Source organism: Lissotriton vulgaris, chromosome 1_1, assembly GCF_964263255.1.
Source record: "Lissotriton vulgaris chromosome 1_1, aLisVul1.2, whole genome shotgun sequence".
NCBI classification, from domain to species: domain Eukaryota; kingdom Metazoa; phylum Chordata; class Amphibia; order Caudata; family Salamandridae; genus Lissotriton; species Lissotriton vulgaris.
This window is the reverse complement of record NC_141685.1, coordinates 191,524,335-191,548,282: the sequence shown is the minus strand read 5'-3', so window position 1 is coordinate 191,548,282 and position 23,948 is coordinate 191,524,335. Positions and strand designations below refer to the sequence as shown.

The 23,948-nt window shown below is 46.7% G+C and overlaps 1 protein-coding gene across 2 annotated transcripts in view; it reads left to right on the top strand.

The window, feature by feature from the left end:
* The window catches only part of LOC147738144 (vomeronasal type-2 receptor 26-like), a 233,193-nt gene that overhangs the window by 174,472 nt on the left and 34,773 nt on the right, over nt 1-23,948 (top strand). The gene's annotated exons all lie outside the window — the stretch shown is intronic.

The window sequence follows — 23,948 nt, the reverse complement described above, 5'->3', positions numbered from 1 at the left end:
GTCGGAACTACAACTTCCAACAGGCCCCCATGTCCATAGAGAGGGTGGTGGTGGTGGGTGGGGTGTGTGAGGGGTCACTAGTCCTACTTCCAACAGGCCCCCATGTCCATAGAGAGGGTGGTGGTGGTGGGTGGGGTGTGTGAGGGGTCACTAGTCCTACTTCCAACAGGCCCCCATGTCCATAGAGAGGGTGGTGGTGGTGGGTGGGGTGTGTGAGGGGTCGGAACTACAACTTCCAACAGGCCCCCATGTCCATAGAGAGGGAGGTGGTGGTGGGTGGGGTGTGTGAGGGGTCGGAACTACAACTTCCAACAGGCCCCCATGTCCATAGAGAGGGTGGTGGTTGGGGTGTGTGAGGGCTCGGAACTACAACTTCCAACAGGCCCCCATGTCCATAGAGAGGGAGGTGGTGGTGGGTGGGGTGTGTGAGGGGTCACTAGTCCTACTTCCAACAGGCCCCCATGTCCATAGAGAGGGTGGTGGTGGTGGGTGGGGTGTGTGCCAATGCCGACTGATTTTCAACCATAAATACATGTACACGTATAGGCAACATTACTCATCATCACATTATTCTTTTGCAGGGGATCCTAATCTGAGTGCCGCCATTGACACCAGGCCTCCAGCATCCCCAAACTCCGAGCACTCATGGGACGATTGTGCAGCCAACTCCGGGGCAGAGGATGGTGCCGGATCGAGCAGCCAGCCAGGGACCTCTGCCACGCAGGTCACACCTGCAACTACAACGACTACGGGCACTGGCATCACAACAACACCGGCGACTCGGACCTGCACAGCTGCCTCCAGCACCACCTCCACCACCACCACTACTACCACCACTTCTGCCCCTGCCGCCCTGCCCAACCCCAACGCCAACGCTGGGCCAGCGCCATCCCAGCCACGCAGGGAGACAGTCAGGCAACCCACCACTGCAAGGGCAGATCCTGCAGGCAGGAGCAGGGCGGAAAGAAGGGCTGAGGACACAACACTGATTGCCGTGCAACAGTGCCATGAAGCACTAGTCCGGGTGGAAGCGGGCTATGCACGTAGCCAGGAACATGCAGACCGGGCCCACCAGGACTTTGTGGACAACACCGCCATGTTGGGGGCCATCGAGAGGCGGCTTGGCCAACTGGTCGACATTTTCAGCGCCAGGGCATCCGCCAACACCACCCCCCCCCCCTCAAACACCGGCACCGGCCACAACACCGCCACCGCCGACTGCGCCCCTGGCGGCGGATGTGTTACCGAATCAGCCTGCGCCCCTAGCTGACCCCGTGCCGGCACAAAGACGGAGGGGCCGTCCGAGGCAGGAAGTGGCCGAGAGCAGTGTTGGAGCACATGGCACACGCTCCAAGAGGAGCCGACAGTGACTCTTTGGAGTACCTGAGCCTCCGATCCAAACGGGAAAGTATCCGGACCCACCTGCCACAGGCCTGCTGCACTAGGCACACACCACCCTATGTGGTGTCTGCACGCCCATCTCATCTACCATTACCTTGGACTCTCACTCCCCCACCCCTTCACTCCTTTGTAAATATGCACCTACACCTATGCACAATCTGTAAATAAATACCACTTACTCACTCAATGATGTGTTGCCTCCATGTTTATTCACATGATTGCATCAGAAACAGACATAACCAGGTTCAGGGATCCAACAGGTACAGAATAATGCCGCAACGGAGTGACCTAGGGAAACATAGAACCCGCAAACAGACGTTAGTAAACAGCATCACACTCATCCCAACTCACTGCAGTGCAACTTACAACAAACCACACACATCACTACACGAATGGCTGACACTACACACATCATGGAGAAGTGCATGTACTCACAAATGAAGACACACACACACATGCATACATCACATAACAAAACACATAGATGATCCCCAACACAATGACACCAGAGCAGCAAACCTACACAGGGCATACACAAGCAGCACAAGAGGGGCACACTCACAGTCAAGGGAAGTAGCGTGCTATGAGCTGGCGCCTCTGGTCCACACCTTCCTCCTCACCACTATCCTCATCAGTCGACATGGGTGGGTCGGGAGGGCGAGGAACTTGCTGTTCATCTGGGTCCAAGATCAGTGCAATGTTATTTCGCACAGCCAGGTTGTGGAGCATGCAGCAGGCCATCACAATCTTGCATACTTTGCCAGGTGCGTAAGGCAGGGCCCCTCCAGTCTTATCTAGGCACCGAAACCTAGACTTAAGCAGGCCAAATGTTCGTTCCACCACTCGACGTGTCCTACCATGGGCATCGTTGTATCGCATTTCTCCTGCTGTGGTGGGATTGCGAATTGGACTCAGAAGCCAAGGCCTGTTTGGGTAAGCCGAGTCGCCTGTGTATGTGGGAATTAGAGAGAGACATCAGTACCTGAACATGTGGCCACACCAAGCCACCCAAATATCACTCCAGTCACCACAGCATACTCACCAACAAGCCAGGCTTGTGCCGGACGCAGATTTGCCATCAGTCGTGGGACTATGCTGCTCCGCATGATGTGGGCGTCATGTGCAGAGCCAGGAAATCTTGCACACACATGTGAGATAATGTTGTCGGCCTGGCACACCACCTGCACGTTAAGGGAGTGGAAGTGCTTCCGATTCCGAAACACCTGCTCACGTGCCCGTGGCGGGATGATCGCAATATGCGTGCCATCAATTGAACCCACAACGTGTGGAATGCCACCCAGTGCATAAAAGTCTGCCTTGACCGCTGCCAACTCTGCCGCCTGTGGAAAATGTATGTACTCATGCTTGTACAGCATCATGGCTGTCAGTACATCCTTGAGTACCGTGCTAAACATGGCCTGTGACATTCCCCCGGCATGTCCTATAGTGTACTGGAATGTGCCTGTTGCAAAAAAATGGAGTGCCGCCATCACCTTTTGGGTGGGTGAAATTGAGCCTGGATAAGTTCTCCGCGGCTGCAGGTGAGGAGACAACTTGTTCACAAGCTCCAGCAATCGACGTCGATCAAGCCTGAATTTCCGGACCACCTCCTCGTCCACCATGTCCTCCAGCACAGTATATGGGCGATGGACATTTTGAGCCCTCCTGTGTGGGAGTAAATGGAATGGAAGTCAATTCACATACAACGCATGTCTGTGCAACTCACTCACATGTCACCGCACTCTATCCAACATGTAATAGGCAGTGTACGATTTGCTTATGTGTGACACCTCTGATTGTCACAACAACATGGATTGACGTAGCAATGTGCACCCACCAGCTACATGATGTGTTGCAACATGTCCAATGCACTCTGTTGCACCTCAACATCACTGCCAACAAGGCATGTGACATGACCCAAAAGTGACGGTCATTAGTGGCACACCGATGGGCATGGTATGGAAACCATGGGATAGAGCATGAAGTGTGGAGTCACGCAATCACGCACACAACCCTCATCATGCAGCTGCAGACAATTAAACATAGTGCATCGTGCATCGTCAGCTGACATGCACTCATTGACGCCGCCATGGCGGTGCACTGCTTCCGCTGTTGACGTCTGGCCATACGCGGCCCGCGTTCAACATTCCAATTGTCTGCACGTGCTAGAGACCGGGACGGATGCATCATTTGCAACAAAGTTGTAAGAGTGGCGCCACCATGGCGGGGCACGTATTCGGCGGGGGAGGTGGAGGCCAATACAGCCATAAGCTGATGTGCATGCACATGCCAGTTCATGACCCCCTTACAGTGACATTGCATCAGGCAGCCTACACCGGCCGGCCCAGCTCTACCCACTACCGCCGTGCCAGACCTAGCCCTTGACCGCCGTTGCGGCCGTGCCAACTACCGCCGCTTCAGGCCCCCTCCACTACCGCCGTGCCAGACCTAGCCCTTGACCGCCGTTGCGGCCGTGCCAACTACCGCCGCTTCAGGCCCCCTCCACTACCGCCGTGCCAGACCTAGCCCTTGACCGCCGTTGCGGCCGTGCCAACTACCGCCGCTTCAGGCCCCCTCCACTACCGCCGTGCCCTGGCGGCCCTGGCACGGCGGTCATGGGCCTAGGTCTGGCACGGCGGTAGTGGAGGGGGCCTGAAGCGGCGGTAGTTGGCACGGCCGCAACGGCGGTCAAGGGCTAGGTCTGGCACGGCGGTAGTGGAGGGGGCCTGAAGCGGCGGTAGTTGGCACGGCCGCAACGGCGGTCAAGGGCTAGGTCTGGCACGGCGGTAGTGGGTAGAGCTGGGCCGGCCGGTGTAGGCTGCCTGATGCAATGTCACTGTAAGGGGGTCATGAACTGGCATGTGCATGCACATCAGCTTATGGCTGTATTGGCCTCCACCTCCCCCGCCGAATACGTGCCCCGCCATGGTGGCGCCACTCTTACAACTTTGTTGCAAATGATGCTTCCGTCCCGGTCTCTAGCACGTGCAGTTGCCGGTGTGTGAGCGTGACGGTCTGTGCAAGTGCAGCCAATGGGAGGTGTGGACATGGGCCACGGTTGGCCAATTGCAAGTACCGTATGGTGTTCACCGCAACACCAGGGCCAATCATTGGCCAAATTCCAAACACGCTCTCACGGCGGACCAATGGCTGGCGCCGTATGCCACTAACATGGCCACTGGGCCCTATATATGTGTGATGTGCAAAAGCAAACTTTCTACGATGACCACCGACTGCTGCCTGTGACCATCACCTCCACCTGCTGCTGCGGAGCTGACCACCGACTGCTGCCTGTGACCATCACCTCCACCTGCTGCTGCGGAGCTGACCACCGACTGCTGCCTGTGACCATCACCTCCACCTGCTGCTGCGGAGCTGACCACCGACTGCTGCCTGTGACCATCACCTCCACCTGCTGCTGCGGAGCAGACCACCGACTGCTGCCTGTGACCATCACCTCCACCTGCTGCTGCGGAGCTGACCACCGACTGCTGCCTGTGACCATCACCTCCACCTGCTGCTGCGGAGCAGACCACCGACTGCTGCCTGTGACCATCACCTCCACCTGCTGCTGCGGAGCTGACCACCGACTGCTGCCTGTGACCATCACCTCCACCTGCTGCTGCGGAGCTGACCACCGACTGCCGCTCTAGTGCCATACTCCGTGACCTTGCCATGTCGAGAGTCAAAGAGGTCCGGTCTCGTCCCTTCACCGCCGCGGAGCTGGATGTCCTCGTGGACGCTGTGCTCCGCAACTACGGACGCCTGTATGGCGCACCCGGACAGGCGGTAAGTGCAGTGGGGGATAAGTTGTAGTGCATGAGGTGTCAAATGGCACCTGGGCTCTGGAAACTTGGCGGTGTGATGTGTGACCAACTAAAGAATCGATATGTGCATGGCTGCTGAGAGTAATGTGTTGCTCCTATCTGTGTGACTGGCCAACTGTCCACTGACTTCCACCCTTTTGTCTCCCATCATGGTAGGTAAAGCTGCACCTTCGCAAGGACGTGTGGAGGAGCATTGCACGTGAAGTACGAGCAGCGGGGTTGTCCAATAGACGACATACACACTGCCACAAACGCTGGGACGACATTTCCAGACTGAGCAAGAATGTAGCGGAAGTGACACTAGGGCTGATTCCACGGACGGCACGTCTGGCCCGACGCTCAATGACCCCTCTCATGCACCGTATCATAGCTGTGACGCATCCTGACCTGTCCGAGCGGTTGCGTGTGGATGAACAGCAACGTGGCGGTAAGCTTACTGTCAGTGTATGTTGCTTGTGAGTGCAATGCATGTATGGTTGCCCACACACATTAGGGTCTTCCGTCTATCGTGAGTCTATTTCCAATGGCATGTTGGTGACATTGCCACAGTTAACTTTGCACTTGCACATGCGGAATGTTGAGACGCCACCTGCTAAGCTGTTCAGTTGTCATGCACATGCTGTAGTGCTCCGTCACCCCTTGGCAACACTTGTGTGCTGATGTAGTTCCTCATGCCCAGTGTGCATGCTGTACATGTATTACGGCCAACGCCACAGAATTCCTGTGAGGATGACTGCTTGGGGTGGGCTGTGTGCAGGTTGGGGGATCGATGGACAGTGTCATCAGTGGCTTTAGGGATTCCGCAGCAGTACTGTACGTGTGTGTGCCCATTACTTACACCCATTTCCTGTGCTTTTCAGCATTGGCAGAGGGCACTCAGCCACATACGGCGGAGATTACAGAAGGCCATGCATCCGGATCAGACGTCGCGCACACGCAGACTGACACCGAAGGGGCCAGCGGCGGAGAGGGGGACAGGACCGTCCCGGAGGACTCGCATGTGGAGACAACATCGTCATCATCTTCCGACAGTGTTGGTGAGTCAGCACTGTTGTCACAGACTGGGAGTGGGCAACCAACACCTTCGGTCGGGACACAGCACACAGGGCCCACCCTGCCGGCAACTGCACCATGTACTGTTCGTGCACGCAGGAGTAGGGGGAGCAGAGTGGCGTTCGGTGTCGGCACCGCTGCCCCAGCCTCGGTGACCCAAAATTCTCTTTGTGCAGAGGCTGTTGATCTGCTGCGACAGCTGTGTGTGGGCCAGACCAATATGATTAATGCATTCCAAGACCACGATAGGAAGTTGGGGCAGGTGGTGGCATTCATGGAAGGTATGCATGGTGATCTGGCTGGTGTACACAGGACACTGCAGTCATTGTCTAACAGTGTGTCGTCTGCCATTGCACAGTCGCATGGACTGGGTGGTACTTCTGTTCCACCATCTACAACTCTGGATGTGTCAGGGGGGCGAGAATTTTCTGATCTGGACTCTAATACAGGTTATTGCACTAGAAGCAGCGTCAGCCAGCACGTCAAGGCACGTAGGCCTCAGACCCCATCCCCTAGGTCAGGTAACTCTGTTCACAAGGACAACGTCAGATATAGTGGAGTACACACACGTGAGGCAAAAGAGGGGTTGGGTGTAATGGCTACACATGCTGCACAGCCATCCCACACACAAGGTACTACCAGGCCAAGACTCACTCCCGCTTCCATTGACACTACCCTGTACGAGGACAGTGAGAAGACGAATACATCTCTTGAGGGCTCGCATACTCCCAGTGCCAGGGACACTAGGAAGGAAGGTGCCACTCCCAAGGGCAGGGAAAGCAGGAAGGATGTAGGCACTCCCAAGGGCAGGGAGACTACGAAGGAAGGTGCCACTCCCAAGGGCAGGGAAAGCAGGAAGGATGTAGGCACTCCCAAGGGCAGGGAAAGCAGGAAGGATGTAGGCACTCCCAAGGGCAGGGAAAGCAGGAAGGATGTAGGCACTCCCAAGGGCAGGGAAAGCAGGAAGGATGTAGGCACTCCCAAGGCCAGGGAAAGCAGGAAGGATGTAGGCACTCCCAAGGCCAGGGAAAGCAGGAAGGATGTAGGCACTCCCAAGGCCAGGGAAAGCAGGAAGGATGTAGGCACTCCCAAGGCCAGGGAGACTACGAAGGAAGGAGCCACTCCCAAGGGCAGGGACAAGAATAGTCACAAGACAAACGCACCTAAGAGGAGCACGGACAGTCCCAGGGGCAGGGACACACACGGGCAGAAGGGGTGTCCAGCTGATATGTACACCACAGACGACAAGTCTGCTGCCTGGAAGAGGGCACCATCCAGGGAACAGGGCAAGTCCGCAGAGTACAGTACTCCTACGGAAATGGAACATCCAAGGCCCAAGGACTCGCCCATGAATAGTGGCGCTGTCAGGGACAAGCATACATCACCCATAGTTGCTCTGAGACAGCTGTTTTCTGGCAAACGGAATACAGAAGACTCAGCAGTGGAGTCACCCCTTACATCCACTCCCATCATGGCCCGTCAGGGACGGATGCAGGTGGACCCTGTCGTGGCATCCCCCATGACACATGTTGCAGAGGCCACAAGGCAGCCACACAGCAAACGACAAGCAGGCTCCAGCACGTCCCCAGAGACCATTCCCCCCCCAGCACATGCACCTCCCATGGTGGGTGAAATTGCTTCTCAGTCCGGTCGACTTGTGGTTCCTGTCCTGTCCAGGGTGCAGGCACATGTCCAAAAGAAGCGTAGACACACAGCATTGACACATGCCCAATCCGATATCGGCCAATTGCAACTATCCCCCGCTCCCAGAGCCACCCTGCCTCCTGGACCATACAGTCCTGTGGCTCATCATTTCAGTGGTCACAGTGGCGCTGGTGCAGTTGACTCGCATGTGTCTGTTAGTGGCAGGGTATCCGTCGAGACAAATCCTGTATCAGGTGCTGGCAGTGTATCTGGGTCTATGGGCCATGTGTCAGTAACTCGGGCTGTGTCGGTGTGTCACACTCCTGTATCAGGTGCTGGCAGTGTATCTGGGTCTATAGGCCATGTGTCAGTAACTCGGGCTGTGTCGGTGTGTCACACTCCTGTATCAGGTGCTGGCAGTGTATCTGGGTCTATAGGCCATGTGTCAGTAACTCGGGCTGTGTCGGTGTGTCACACTCCTGTATCAGGTGCTGGCAGTGTATCTGGGTCTATAGGCCATGTGTCAGTAACTCGGGCTGTGTCGGTGTGTCACACTCCTGTATCAGGTGCTGGCAGTGTATCTGGGTCTGTGGCTCACGTGTCAGTCACTACATCTGTGGCTGTGTGTCACACTCCGGTTTCTGGTGCTGCCAGTGTGTCCGATGCGGGTACTTCACGCAATCCACCTGATAGTGTGCTGTAAGTTGCTGTACTGTGCCCTCTGATGTACCTGCTCTGGTGTCCACACTGCCCTGTTGCTGTTCTGATACTGATGTATGCCCTCTGATGTACCTGCTCTGGTGTCCACACTGCCCTGTTGCTGCCCTGTTGCTGTTCTGATACTGCATTGTGCCCTCTCATGTACTGCCTCTGATGGACGTTTTCAGTGCAATGGACTGTTGGTGCCCTTAGCCCCTCTCATGTACTGCCTCTGATGGACGTTTTCAGTGCAATGGACTGTTGGAGCACTTGGCCCCTCTCATGTACTGCCTCTGATGTACCTGCTCTGGTGTCCACACTGCCCTGTTGCTGTTCTGATACTGATGTATGCCCTCTGATGTACCTGCTCTGGTGTCCACACTGCCCTGTTGGTGCCCTGTTGCTATCCTCATACTGATGTATGCCCTCTGATGTACCTGCTCTGGTGTCCACACTGCCCTGTTGCTGCCCTGTTGCTGTTCTGATACTGATGTATGCCCTCTGATGTACCTGCTCTGGTGTCCACACTGCCCTGTTGGTGCCCTGTTGCTATCCTCATACTGATGTATGCCCTCTGATGTACCTGCTCTGGTGTCCACACTGCCCTGTTGCTGCCCTGTTGCTGTTCTGATACTGATGTATGCCCTCTGATGTACCTGCTCTGGTGTCCACACTGCCCTGTTGCTGTTCTGATACTGCATTGTGCCCTCTCATGTACTGCCTCTGATGTACCTGCTCTGGTGTCCACACTGCCCTGTTGCTATCCTCATACTGATGTACTGCATCTGATGTACCTGCTCTGGTGTCCACTATGGGCATGCTCCATTCTAGACTGTGACTTTGCTCCGAATCTGCGTAAATAAAATAGCGATTCATGTGTCGTGCTTTGTCAGAGTCATTCTTGCGTGTGTGATGCTGGTGTGGATTGGTATTTTCTTGGGGGCGGTGGGTTCTGCTCAGGACCCAAGTCCTGCAACAAGAAGTGGGGTGACGCTGAAATCACGACAGGAAGTGACGACACAAAAGGTGGCTTCCACTCAGTTGCAGTTTATAGTTATCATGCTCCCTGTTGAATTAGTGGGGGGACGCCGTCCACCCGCGTGGTACCCCGACTTGAGCCCTGGTTGTGCTACGTGTCACTCTCCCCTACCTGGGTCACGGCCCTTGGAGGCGTTGCCGTACACAGGCATTTGTGCATTTTGGGACATGTCACTCCCCCCTCCCTACGTCACCGCCCTGGCCGGTACTCCTCTCCAGACAGCGAATGCTTAGGTGCCTACCTGCGTCGTCGTCGATGGTGGGCCCAGACGAGGACGTACTGGATCGCGTAGAGTATCGGGTAAGCCTGTAGTGCAGGGTCCATGTCGGCGTGCGGCTCGTGGTAGGTATGGTCGCTGTGGAGCATCCGCCGTGTTCAGGCAGGTTGTTTATCCGCCGCGCTTTTATGTGTGTTTTCCGCCATCTTGATTTGGAGGACGGTCCTAGTCGTCAGTCCGTACGGCGGAGTCTCTGGAAAGGTTACGTCCGCGGCGTGGTTGGGTGTGGTGGTGCGGCGGACCGTGTTCTACCGCCGCGGACGGAATTTGCCACGTATTTCGTATCCTGATTTGGCGGACGGAGTGTCCGCGACGGGCGCACGGAAAATAGGCCTGTTCCGCATACTCAGGGTATGCGGAGGCACTTCCGTCCGCCATCCTAATGACCCCCAAAGTTAGTTGCACTAACTATATATCGCGGACCCGCAATCCACTGCTAATGATGTCACATATTACATCATTCATGACATGGTCAGTGACATCACTGATGACATCACTGATGACATCTCAAATGACATCACTGATGACATCACTGATGACATCTCAAATGACATCACTGATGACATCACTGACATCTCATTTGACATTACTGATTACATCACTGATGATATCATTTATGTGATAATACATCTTCAGACTCTAATATAACCTTAGATACACTCAGTGTAAACAGGCACTCACAGACTGTCACACATCCATGGAGTTACTCACACACCTAGTCAGTCATGCAAAGAATCAATCACACCTCCATTTCCTCAACTATACAGTTATACACACCTTACTTATTCAAACATATACTAACACATATTTACTCTCTTATACAATCCTTGATACAAGTTCACAATGATTCATACAGCCACTCTCACATTCACTGGCTCTTATGTTCAGTTATTTATATATGTCAACTCTCACATGGAGTGTGTTTTACATATGTACTTACTTTGACATGTAGAACTGAGATATCCATTCACTCACCAATATACTCATGCACACAGTCAACTGTCCATACAGCTGTTTCTACATGCACTTTTGAAGCCATACACCTAGGGAATCAACTGCTCACACATCTATGCACAGAGTTATACACCTCCCAGCCACCCACACACATACTCAGTCTCCCATACAAATACTTGGGCAACCATTCAATAACCCATATAGTTACTGATATAGCTACTGATTTAAACATGCAGCAGTTTACAGAAGAACATAAATAATGATTGCCAAATTAAGACACTTTAATCACTAACCCATGCACTCAGTGAGACACATTTAATCATTCTCTCATACAGTCAGTCATGCACCTACTAAATCCTTCATCCAGACACTTATACATCCACTCATTCTTCAATATGTAAGACATATTTTAACTTTACAGAAACATACAGTCACTGGGTGTTGTCATCAGTGATGTCATCAGTGATGTCATTTGAGATGTCATCAGTGATGTCATCAGTGATGTCACTGACCATGTCATGAATGATGTAATATGTGACATCATTAGCAGTGGATTGCGGGTCCGCGATATATAGTTAGTGCAACTAACTATATATGGAATTTCAATGGTTTTGTGCAAATAAAATAAGGTTTTTTAAATGCTAATCCCTAACTATATATTGTCTATAACCTATGGTTTTTTCAGTGAATTTTCAAGGTTTTGTAAATGCAAATTCCTAACTATATATGGTCTATAACCTATGGTTTTTTCTGTGAATATATATGTATATATATATATCCAAAGCAACACTCCAAACTACTTCCAGCACACACGCCGGCGAAGAAGGAGAACGGACCACTCCAATGAGGCAAGTTCTTGTTTATTTTACCAAGTTTCCAGCAGTGTCACGTTTCAGGCTAGGCAGCCCTTGATCACACATCCGTTACAGCGAAAATGTACCTTTTTAAATGTTTGCTTGGTGCACACCTACAAACACCACGTGATTAGGTCACATGGCCATGAAAATAAAAGAAATATTTGGGATGCGATATACATTGATTATTTGGGACTTGGAGTTCGACATATTCTACACGAACTCTGATTGGTCAGCCAATCGCCAGGGGGAGGAGATTCAGGTGCAAGCAATGACTTTTACAGGAGGAGTAAATTCTGGACGGCATCCTAACAGCATGGGGCGCCGAAGAAGGCTCACTCGCCGAAATGCATCCGCCTGCGCTGGGACCCTTGAAATAAAGCTGTTGCTTTTCTGAACTCCCCTCGTGGTCTTTGTTTCTTCTCCTCGGAAAAGAACCACTTGTATATTTTCTGAGATTGCCAAGGCTCAGTCCAAAGACCCTGCAGCACTCAAAAGACCCGGAATAAACTTTGGCAAACTCGCTGCTCGCAGCTACCTTTGATCCAGGTTACTGGAATTTCCGGCGCTCTGCCAGCAACATCAGGAAGACGAAAGAGAGGATCGAGATATTTTATCTCTATTGGGCACTCTGTCTGACATTTGACCGCCCCCGCCCTGTTTGAAACCTGAAGACGCTGGTCGCTACAGTCAGAGGGGACTAGGAGAAAAAACGGCCATTTCATCTGCTCTTCGATCCGTGCCACTCACCTGTGAAGCCTGCACCGAGCCCATGCTTTCTGACTCCTTCATGCGACCACCTCACCTATGCAACTACAGTGCATGTTGGGACTTGGAGTTCAACATATTCTACACGAACTCTGATTGGTCAGCCAATCGCCAGGGGGAGGAGATTCAGATGCAAGCAATGACTTTTACAGGAGGAGTAAATTCTGGACGGCATCCTAACAGCATGGGGCGCCGAAGAAGGCTCACTCGCCGAAATGCATCCGCCTGCGCTGGGACCCTTGAAATAAAGCTGTTGCTTTTCTGAACTCCCCTCGTGGTCTTTGTTTCTTCTCCTCGGAAAAGAACCACTTGTATATTTTCTGAGATTGCCAAGGCTCAGTCCAAAGACCCTGCAGCACTCAAAAGACCCGGAATAAACTTTGGCAAACTCGCTGCTCGCAGCTACCTTTGATCCAGGTTACTGGAATTTCCGGCGCTCTGCCAGCAACATCAGGAAGACGAAAGAGAGGATCGAGATATTTTATCTCTATTGGGCACTCTGTCTGACATTTGACCGCCCCCACCCTGTTTGAAACCTGAAGACGCTGGTCGCTACAGTCAGAGGGGACTAGGAGAAAAAACTGCCATTTCATCTGCTCTTCGATCCGTGCCACTCACCTGTGAAGCCTGCACCGAGCCCATGCTTTCTGACTCCTTCATGCGACCACCTCACCTATGCAACTACAGTGCATGTTGGGACTTGGAGTTCGACATATTCTACACGAACTCTGATTGGTCAGCCAATCGCCAGGGGGAGGAGATTCAGATGCAAGCAATGACTTTTACAGGAGGAGTAAATTCTGGACGGCATCCTAACAGCATGGGGCGCCGAAGAAGGCTCACTCGCCGAAATGCATCCGCCTGCGCTGGGACCCTTGAAATAAAGCTGTTGCTTTTCTGAACTCCCCTCGTGGTCTTTGTTTCTTCTCCTCGGAAAAGAACCACTTGTATATATATATATATATATATATATATATATATATATATATATATATATATATATATATATATATATATATATATATTCACAGAAAAAACCATAGGTTATAGTCCATATATAGTTAGGGATTTGCATTTACAAAACCTTATTTTACTCGCATAAAACCATTGAAATTCCATATATAGTTAGATGCGCTAACTATATATCGCGCACCCGCGATCCACTGCTGATGATGTCACATATTACATCATTCATGACATGGTCAGTGACATCACTGATGACATCACTGAAGACAACATCCAGTGACTGTATGTTTCTGTAAAGTTTAAATATGTTTTACATATTGAAGAATGAGTGGATGTATAAGTGTCTGGATGAAGAATTTAGTAGGTGCATGACTGACTGTATGAAAGAGTGATTAAATGTGTCTCACTGAGTGCATGGGTTAGTGACGAAACTGTCTTAATTTGTGCATCAGTATGTCTGTTGTTGTGTAAGCTACAGCATGTGTTGATCAGTAGCTATATGAATAACTATATGGGTTATTGATTGGTTGCTCAAGTATTTGTATGGGAGACTGAGTATGTGTGTGGGTGGCTGGGAGGTGTGTCAGTCTGTGCATAGATGTGTAAGCAGTTGATTCACTAGGTGTATGAGTTCAAGAGTGCATGTGGAAACAGCTATATGGGCGGTTGACTGTGCATGGGTGTCTTGGTGACTGAATGGATATCTCAGTGCTACATGTGCAAGTAAATACGTATGTAAAACACAATACATCTGAGAGTTGACATATATAAATAACTGTGGATAAGAGCCAGTGAATGTGTGAGTGGCTGTATGGATCACTGTGAGCTTGTATCAGGGATTGTATAAGAGAGTAAATATGTGTTAGAATATGTTTGAATAAGTAAGGTGTGTATAACTGTATAGTTGAGGAAATGGAGGTGTGATTGATTCTTTGCATGACTGACTAGGTGTGTGAGTAACTCCATGGATGAGTGACAGTCTGTGAGTGTCTGTTTATACTGAGTGTATGTAAGGTTATATTAGAGTCTGAAGAGGTTCATTGTATTATCACATGAGTGATGTCATCAGTGATGTGATCAGTGATGTCAAATGAGATGTCATCAGTGATGTCATTTGAGTTGTCATCAGTGTTGTCATCAGTGATGTCACTGACCATGTCATGAATGATGTAATATGTGACATCATCAGCAGTGGATTGCGGGTGCGCGATATATAGTTAGCGCATCTAACTATATATGGAATTTCAATGGTTTTATGCGAGTAAAATAAGGTTTTGTAAATGCAAATCCCTAACTATATATGGACTATAACCTATGGTTTTTTCTGTGAATTTCATTGGTTTTTTAAAAGCTAACATCTGTAGCTGAAAAATGTATTCTTCTTTAAAACCCAAAATATATTTTAGATGTTTATTGATAATTTTTTTTAAAATATTTCTTTCCTTCGCTTCCGGTAAGCGAACCGGGAAGCTTTCCATTAGCTCATCTTGATGCCGCGATCTAGTACGCGAACCGGTAAACTTTTCGTTAGCGGAACTGTGACGCGTCGCGGAAGCGCGACGTATCACGTTCTCGCGTAATGCATCTTATGACGCGCCGCGTTAGCGCTCCCAAAAGTGCTCTGGACCGCGAACTGGTTTCCAAATGATGTATGACTAGGTCATGTGACCTAAAAATAACACTTTTCATTGGTTCAGAACTTTTGCTTTTCCCAAATCATGTAAAACCCTCCTTCTTTCCTCACTCTGACTTTCATCTCGGTGAGAGAAAGACCATTTTCCAATTTGATTGCAATGGCTTCTATCCTTGCTTCAGCTGGTGGACCCCCACCACCACCTCAACCTCCTCATGACAAGAGAGGACCACCATCACAATTCGTTTCCAACAGAGAGGAGGAAGAGGAGGACCTAGAAGAGGACACTGATGAACCTGAATTTATTCAGGAGTTGCCCCGTGTTTCCCGAAGGAAAACAAGTTTTATATGGCAGTTTTTCTCAATTCCTCGAGGGGAGAAGAAGGTTAATGCCAAATATGCCACCTGCCTAATCTGCAAATACAGATTATCTCGAGGCACAGAGAAAAAGTATAGTATGGGCAACTATACTATGCATCGCCATATGGTCAGGTGGCATCCATTAAATTACAGCCGGGCAGAGTTAAGGGACCTGCAAGATAATCCCCCGACAACTCCTGTGGCCAGATCAACTTCAAATATATCTTTGACTGCAAGAGAGGCACATGAAACAGTGCCAAACATACAGCCAAACTTCAAGCACATGAAGTTTACGTGCATACATTGTGGTGCTATGCTCTCATGTGGCAACATGAGCGTAAACTTAATGAACTTGGTGTTTGATAACCATAACTGCCCTAACCCACCCAAGCAGTAATTTTTTCTTTGCTCCTGTTGAGCCCTTTTCAATGCCTGTTTTTTTGTTGTTTCCCCTCCATGAAAAACACAAAAAAACATAAAACTGTTCTAAAAATACAAAAAAAACAAAAAATGTTCAGAAAATAAAAAAAATAAAAAAACAACAAAAACATTAAAAAAAAGTTATTTTCAGAACTACCTCCCCTTTCAAATAAAATTGCTAGAATGTTCAGCATTCTGGCAAGCTCTATTTCTTTTGGTTCGCTTTCCAGTTCGCTGCCCGGTTCGCGAACTTGAAGCGAACCAAAAAAATATTTTTTTTAAAAAAAGAAGAGTTAGTATAAGGGAAGTAAACAGAGAGTAATGTAAAAAGAAAGACAGCTATAGGGAGTAAACCAGAGATAGTGTTTAATAGATCTATTTATTAATTCAGGATGACGATAAGGTGTGATGTCTCCTGAGGTTTGTTTGAGGTGAGACCTACTCAGGGTTACAGATCAATTTTACACTTGTTGAAGAATACAGAGCAGATAAAGCATGTGAAGGCCTACCAATGAAGTAAATCATGTCATCTTATTACATCATTCATGACATGGTCAGTGACATCATCAGCAGTGCATTGCGGGTAAAAAGAGTAGAAAACATTTACCTTATAATTCTTGTTACCTTTTTTAAATATTTTTTCATACTTTCAATCTGTAAAAGAGAGAACAAACATTTCCAAAAATATTACAACATGCATTTAAAAATTAGAAAAGAAAAGGGAAAAGGTTCAAGAAGAAACACTTTTTCAACAACTTTGACATTTACAGAAGCCTCTGCTTCTCTACGTCCCCTACACAATCCTAAAGATATATATTTTAAACAAACAGTATCTTCATGCTGATGAACTGAGACCTATTTTGGAACATGGTACTTCTTTTGCACTGCTGATGTCTCACAATAGTGATGCAATAGCAGCGCAAAAAAGATGATAAAATTGTGTCTAATATTTTAAATGATAGTTTCAAGATGCAAATAAGATGTGTGCTTAAGCATGGGCGAATTTTGCGGATCTCGCGTTCGCGAATTTTGCGGATTTGCGAACTCGCAATCCGCAAAATCCGCGAATTCCCGCGAATTTGCGGATTTTTTTTTTTTGTGTTCGCCCGTGTTTCTGCCAGTTCGCGAGGGTTTTTACAATTTCGCAATTTGCGAACTTACCTGTCGGGTCGCAAGTTTTGCGAACTTGTTGTTTCTACGTGTCCAGCCTGTTTGGGACACTCTTCTTCATCACTGCCACTCTCTGTCACCACTGCCACTCTCTGACTACTCATGCCACCCTCTTGCCCACCCATGCCACCCTCTGTTTCATCACCACACCCTCTGGTTGTCCAGTGTACATTATTTTCGGCAAAGCAAAGCACACCTTCCCTGCCTCAAGTGACCTGAATTAATTTGGGGCTGATTAATGTGTCACAGAATATTTTTTTTAGCTGGCACCTGCTTCCTTAGTGCGCCCTGATTAGTGATCTTTTGCACTTGCTAAGTGCTTTCATTGTTGCAAAATTAGTTACAACACCTGCCCTGCCCCAACTGACAATAATGAATTAGGGGCTGATTAATGGATTTTAACTTCCAGCCTGGCTCCTGCTTGTCTCCCTTAGCTGTAATTCAGGACCTTTGTGGCATATGTGTAACTATTCTGAGGTTCAGAGCAGGGTCACATAATAGTTGCAACTGGCAACTGAACTCTGGAGGGGCCCCTCAGGAAGCACTACAGGAAATGGCTACTAATGATGAGCCTGAACTTTTGAACCTGGCAAGTAGTTTCAGTTTTGCTAAGATCGTATTTCTGCAATTTAGCACTTATTCGCAGGGCGCGAAGTTGTACTGGGAAGCCGCGAACTCACGCAAACAGTGCGAGCAGTGCGAGCAAAATCCGCTGCTCGCGGATTTGCGGATTTTGCGGGAGATTCGCAAATCTCGCGGATTGCGGATTTCCCGAAAATCCGCAAAATCCGCGAGCGGAACGGATTTTCCGCCCATACCTATGTGTGCTTTCAAGAGCTTTCTTTGAGGTGAGGCCTATTCATTTTTTTAAAAAAAACAGTACCCAGAAGTACAGCACTGTAAGCATTAAAATTGACACTTACAGAAGACTCAGTTTCTCCATATCTACCTCACATTTCTAAATGTATATCATAAGTACAAACAGAAGAACATTAATTATACATGTTATATGGTATATTTTTGCTGTTCTCAGAATGTATCAAATTTCACTTAAATCAGTGACTTGAAGGTATTCATCATGTAACAGCGGGAAAAAAAACACAATCAAAATGACTGTGTTTAAAAAACCCATACAGCCTAAGAAATCTGATTTCAAAACTCCTTAAAATTAACTTACTTTCAATGACGTCGAAGGATCTCCTATGAACAGCATCCACTCTGTTGTGCTATAAATATTTTCAGCCCGCCACTTTCTGAAAGAAAACCTCCATCGATACGAAAAATATGTTACATAGAAAAAAAGACTTCTCTCATTCTATCACATGTTTCAACTAGGCCAAATCATGTTGCTGCGATTCGCAACTCTTGTAATTCTTCCAATCAAATCCCGACATTTTCTATTTTCGCAACTTTCAAAAAGAATACATTTAAGATTATTTTCACAATCCTGGACTACTAATATCTTACCCTTCTTTGTCACTCATGTTCTCCTTTTCCTATGACACTGATACTGCTTACTATGAAGCAGACTTACTTGCATCAGGTTTATATAGTTGGATTTTTAAATTGACATTATAATTAAAAGTTTTGGACCAATAATCTAGACAGCATTGCAGACTTACATTCCCTCTACTTCATGAACCTTTTGCAATTCTTCACAGGAAATCCCGAGATTCTTTCATTAAAATTTTGGTTTTAAAAACACCAGGTAAGAATTTTTAAGGTCAAACGGCAATTTTTTTTTGAAAGTTACAACGGAATCATTGCAGAATGACCAGCCGTTTCGAGACTTTAAATAAGCTGTATAATGTCCTGATGTTGTTGAAGGACCATCGTGATAGATAATTGCTACAGTTACAAAAGTCCTTCCTGATATTGAAATCTGAGAAGCCACAACATTTTTTATTAAAGTTGACAATTTTGATCCATCAGGCCTACATCGTTGGATCAATAAAATGACATACTGTCCATATCTACGTATAAATAATGTTGACATCATTTCAGATTTACATTGGCTACACTCCATGTTGTGATCCGCTGCATTTACTAGCTTATTAAAGGAGACTGATTTACTGTCTGGCAAAGTTAAATATATAAATCTTTCTGAGTCTACACTAGTAGTACTTGATACCCTACAATTCTCGCAGTCATGCTGCCATTGATAAGAAAGCCCAAACAGGTGATCTACATCTACACCCTCATCTTGCAATACATCAAGCATATACATTAAAAACTCCTGACAATCTTGCTGATTATTTTCAGAGAAGTCTGTTTGACCTGAACATTCATCTAACAGATAACGAACTTCAGACACACTTTCTACTTTTGTTCGATCAGTGCTACATTTCTCGAAAACAGAATTCAACAAACAGCATAAAATTTGTTCTGAATTCAACAGAATCTGTTCTTTTAAACTCTCTAGTGAAAAGAGAACATTAACCACTACATTTGCATAGCAGTTGACACCAGAACTGTTTTCAAAATGAAAACCGACAACATCTTCAACAGAATCCACTTTCTTTCTGCTAACAATTTTCGGTTCATTGACTTTTAGTCTTTTTGCAACAACCTCCCTACTATTACTGATATTTCTATGTTTCCGGCCTACCACACGTTTCTCAAACAAAGGATATTGAGGCAAATGTGGCGCATACTCTCTTCTTAACCTATTGTATTCCTTAACACAATCTAGATCCGCACAAATGTTTGTGACATCACAGTCAATCAAGTACAATCCTGATAAAGTTCTAACTCGTGACAATGCCACATATGCCATACCCTCCTTGAACACAGAACTGCCAATATTCACCAATGCACTGTCTACACTTAAACCTTGCGATTTATGAATTGTTACCGCATATGCCAAGCAAACAGGAAACTGTTTACGGCGAACATATAAGTCTTTAACAAGCAAAAACCTAGCAGAACAACAACCAATTAGCTGTACTTCCTCAATACCATCAAATTTAATTTTTAAAAATTCTATTCCATCTCTATTTCTGTACTTCTCAAAATCAACAACATTACCTATTGATCCATTTACCAGACCTCTTTCAACATGTAAATTTCTTCTCAAAATGATTCGGCAATTTAAACACACATTCAAAGTCTTTTCAAAACCCGCTGTTTTAGATATAGTCTTCTCTAATGAATCCAATTTTGATTTCAAATTTTCTGACAAAATAATTGTTGATCCCATGTGCTCTATTTTGTCAATAGCTTCAAGTTTCACAATCTCTTGCTTTTCTAAATTCAACATTTTGTTGTTGAAGATGGCACATTCTGCAAGAGTTGGCATCAAACATATTCCGGATTTCTTCTCAGTAATTTTCTGAAAAATATTCTCAGCCACAATCTCTTGTTCGGGATATAAATTTGAAAGTAATCGTGCATTTAAAGCTTCTTTTCCATGCTCGGTAACTTTTCCAATTCTAATATCTTGTAGAATATTCTTGTAATCTTCATCTTTTGCCTGACGCATATTTTCATGCAGTTCAGCATAATTGAAGTTTAACCATATATTGACGTTGCCAATGCTCCCTAGGCACTTCCTGGTATCTTCATGCGTGAGTATTTTGAACACAGGTTCTCCTTTTACTGGTGTCAGCTGCAGAAGATCTCCGAAAACAATGATGTGTTTGCCACCAAATAACACATCATATTCAGTTTTAAGTACTTCTTGCATTCTCAAATGCACAAAGGCAAGCATGACATTGGAAACCATGCTTACTTCGTCAATGATAAGTAGTTTCATTTTCCTCAAGACTCTTGAAACTTCACAGCAAGCATCCCCAGATAACTTGTGATATTGTAATTTGTTGTCATGCTCCACCGGCAGCATCAGTAGACGATGCAAAGTAATACCTTTAATGTTATGTGCTGCAAGTCCAGTAGGAGCGGTGACAACACAAGACAGCGATGAATCAGTCCTTTCCTGCAGATAGCATGAAATTGCTTTAATGAGGAAACTTTTTCCAGTTCCCGCTTCTCCACTCACATACAGTAGGACAGGCTTCAACGATGTACATGAGCACTCTTTCTTCTCATGACTTAATCCATGCTCAATTTGCTTGGTAACTTCATCATATATTTTCCTCTGCTCAACGTTGAGTTGTTTTTCCAAGTCTTCTAAGTTAACTGAATCCTCCTGAGCATGTGCCATGGCTCTTTCCACTCATTCATAGCAGTGGCAGCTTCATTTTCGATAATAGGTCCTCCAAGTGGATCTTGACTCAATGAAACAGAACTCTGACTGTCCTGAGAACTGTCTCTGGCAATCTCGGCTGCAATCGTTGCTTCCTGCTCAATTTCCAAAGTTAGCATTTCTTGATATTTGGGAAAAGCAGGACATTCTATGCTATCCTTAGCAGCAGTGAAAGAGTCTTCGTAACAGAGGAAATCTCCAAGCAGTTCCTCTTCTGCACGCCAAGGCTTGAAAAGTTGCAAAAGTGCTAAATAGAAAAACTCCTTTTTTTCTGAAGATTCGCCACTCAATTTTCGATGGTTTACTAATTGGCATTTACTTTGCTTGACCAGGCATCCCTCACTTCCAATTACAGCATACACTCCTTTCTCAATATCTTCTTTGATGTTCCTCTTGAATATATAATTTTGTAGAACCTCATATAGACAAACATTCTCAAGGTGACTGCTTCGATTTGGATAATATGTATCCAACATGTTGGTCTTCAAAATGTCGGTACTGTTTGGTTCCTTTTCTGCCAAATATTCAATTTCCCGGACAGGTTTTAGAACCCGATTTCACGTTGCAGCAAGACCAAGACTCGCCCAAACAATACTCCTGGATTTGGCATAGAGACTTGCTGAAGACAATCGATCTGAACATTCGTAAGCTCCGATTTCTCGATGCGACAACATCTTCAGACTGAAACTGTACAACTTCTTGCTGAGGCTCTTTTCATGGGAAATGTCCTCCCACATTTCCTTCAGTTCTGTCTTTTCTTTTTTGGTGATGTAAGATGTCACATACCGAGCCACAGCCATACAGTTGTCACCCACAAACTGTATATCCATGTTAGCATTCCACATGGACAAAATCACTGGGTTGTAGTCGTTGATGTACTTGGACTCTTCGTTCCTTTTCAAATTGTATGTATTTTTGGGTGATTTCCTTGTCACATTATGTCGCAGTGAAGACATCAAACTGTTCACTTTTCCTTTAGAAATCACCGGTCGTGGAAAGTTGAAACGACATTTGGTGTAGAACTTGTCCTTGTTTCTGAATTTACGACGACAGTACTTTCCACAACGATGGCTTTGGAAACGTAGAACTTGTTCTCTTAGGCTTTTCTTCTCCGTTGCGTTTGGAACAGCACACGTAGAATACTGTTCTATGAAATTCATCACTAAGTTATCCGGATCTGTTCCAAATTTAGGTGCATCCTTTATCCACAACAACATATGTATATGAGGAGCACCTCTTGCTTGGTACTCCTTTCTCCAGAAGAAATCCAACACCTCTCCAAGAGGTGGATTCTTCTTATTTGTGATGAAAGACATCATAGCTTCAAATCTATGATTGAAGTACCTGCATACATTCACAGGATCCAAAGAACACAGTTCTCCAGGTGTCTTGAATTCAATGTTTTCAATATTTCCATTTGCCTCTCGTAGAAATTCAAGTAAGTCTTCCCAGCCATACTCGGCACAGCTCAGAGTGAGGAACCATGTCGGAGTTCCTAAGTTCCTCAGCATACATTTTAAATCACCATGACGACGGTACCAGTACTCATTAGTACCACGCTGACACGCCATGAGATTAATTAAGTGAGAATCCAAAATACTGTCTTGGACATTGACTTTATGCATAAAGTCCCTTGCCGAGATATTTCGCATCTGTATACCACTTTTTAAGATGTGGTTCACTGCATATGACAGTCCAGACAGATCGCTTTCAAACAGGAGATGAAACAAATAGGGAATGCATTGACGAAACCTAGGATCTTCTGCATACAATCGTAAAGTCCGGTATTCAGACGCAGGAATTTGATGAGGTCGCTCATCATATCTTCCTCCTCGACCTGTGGGAAATAGCTGTGGGAAACACCGAGCTTCCAAACTTTCCTCCCAAACACTAATGGGACTCCCTTTGGCTTGTTTCATTTGAAACAACTCAATAGCATTCCCCATGACTTCCTTGGAATGCAAAGGATGAACACTATAATGTTCATATATTTCTTCACTTTTAGAGGCCTCTACTTTCTCAATTTGGCCAGCACACAAATCGCTATCCTCTTCATCACTTACTTCCTCTTCTGCAACATATACATTCTTATAGTACTTATTATTTTTCTTCAAATACACTGTTGCCTTTTTGACTTTCCTAACATCCACTAAATCTTGCCATATTTTCTTATTCTTTGTCGGAACCCCATTAACCAAGATAACCAGAGGTTCCTCTTCCACTTTTTCTATTTCAATTGTGTTAATGTTTTTGTTCAAATCTAGAGGCAAATAAACAACTCTTCCCTTTAATCCTCTCTGTAAATCTGCTGGAGGCAACTTCCCTGTCTTTGGCTCCATTCTTACAATAGCCTGAAAGGGATGGATACTTTGAATCAAAATAGATTCATAAGTATTTAAATCCTTCAATTCAGAAGGAATCTCAACCAATTCCAGATTATTATGAACCGCCCTAGCAGGCATCTGGTTTTGGTTTAATTTATTACAACAATAAGTACACACACGTTGATCCGATCCTAAATCAAAATAATTTTCTACCATCAAGTATGTGGCAAAATCCTTCCATTCACTATTATTTTCCCTTTCACTTTTTGCATATAAATCCACTACCTTAGTCTGATTCTTATAATAAGTGCGTCGACAACATACACAAGTGAAATTAGGCCTCTCACTTGATTTC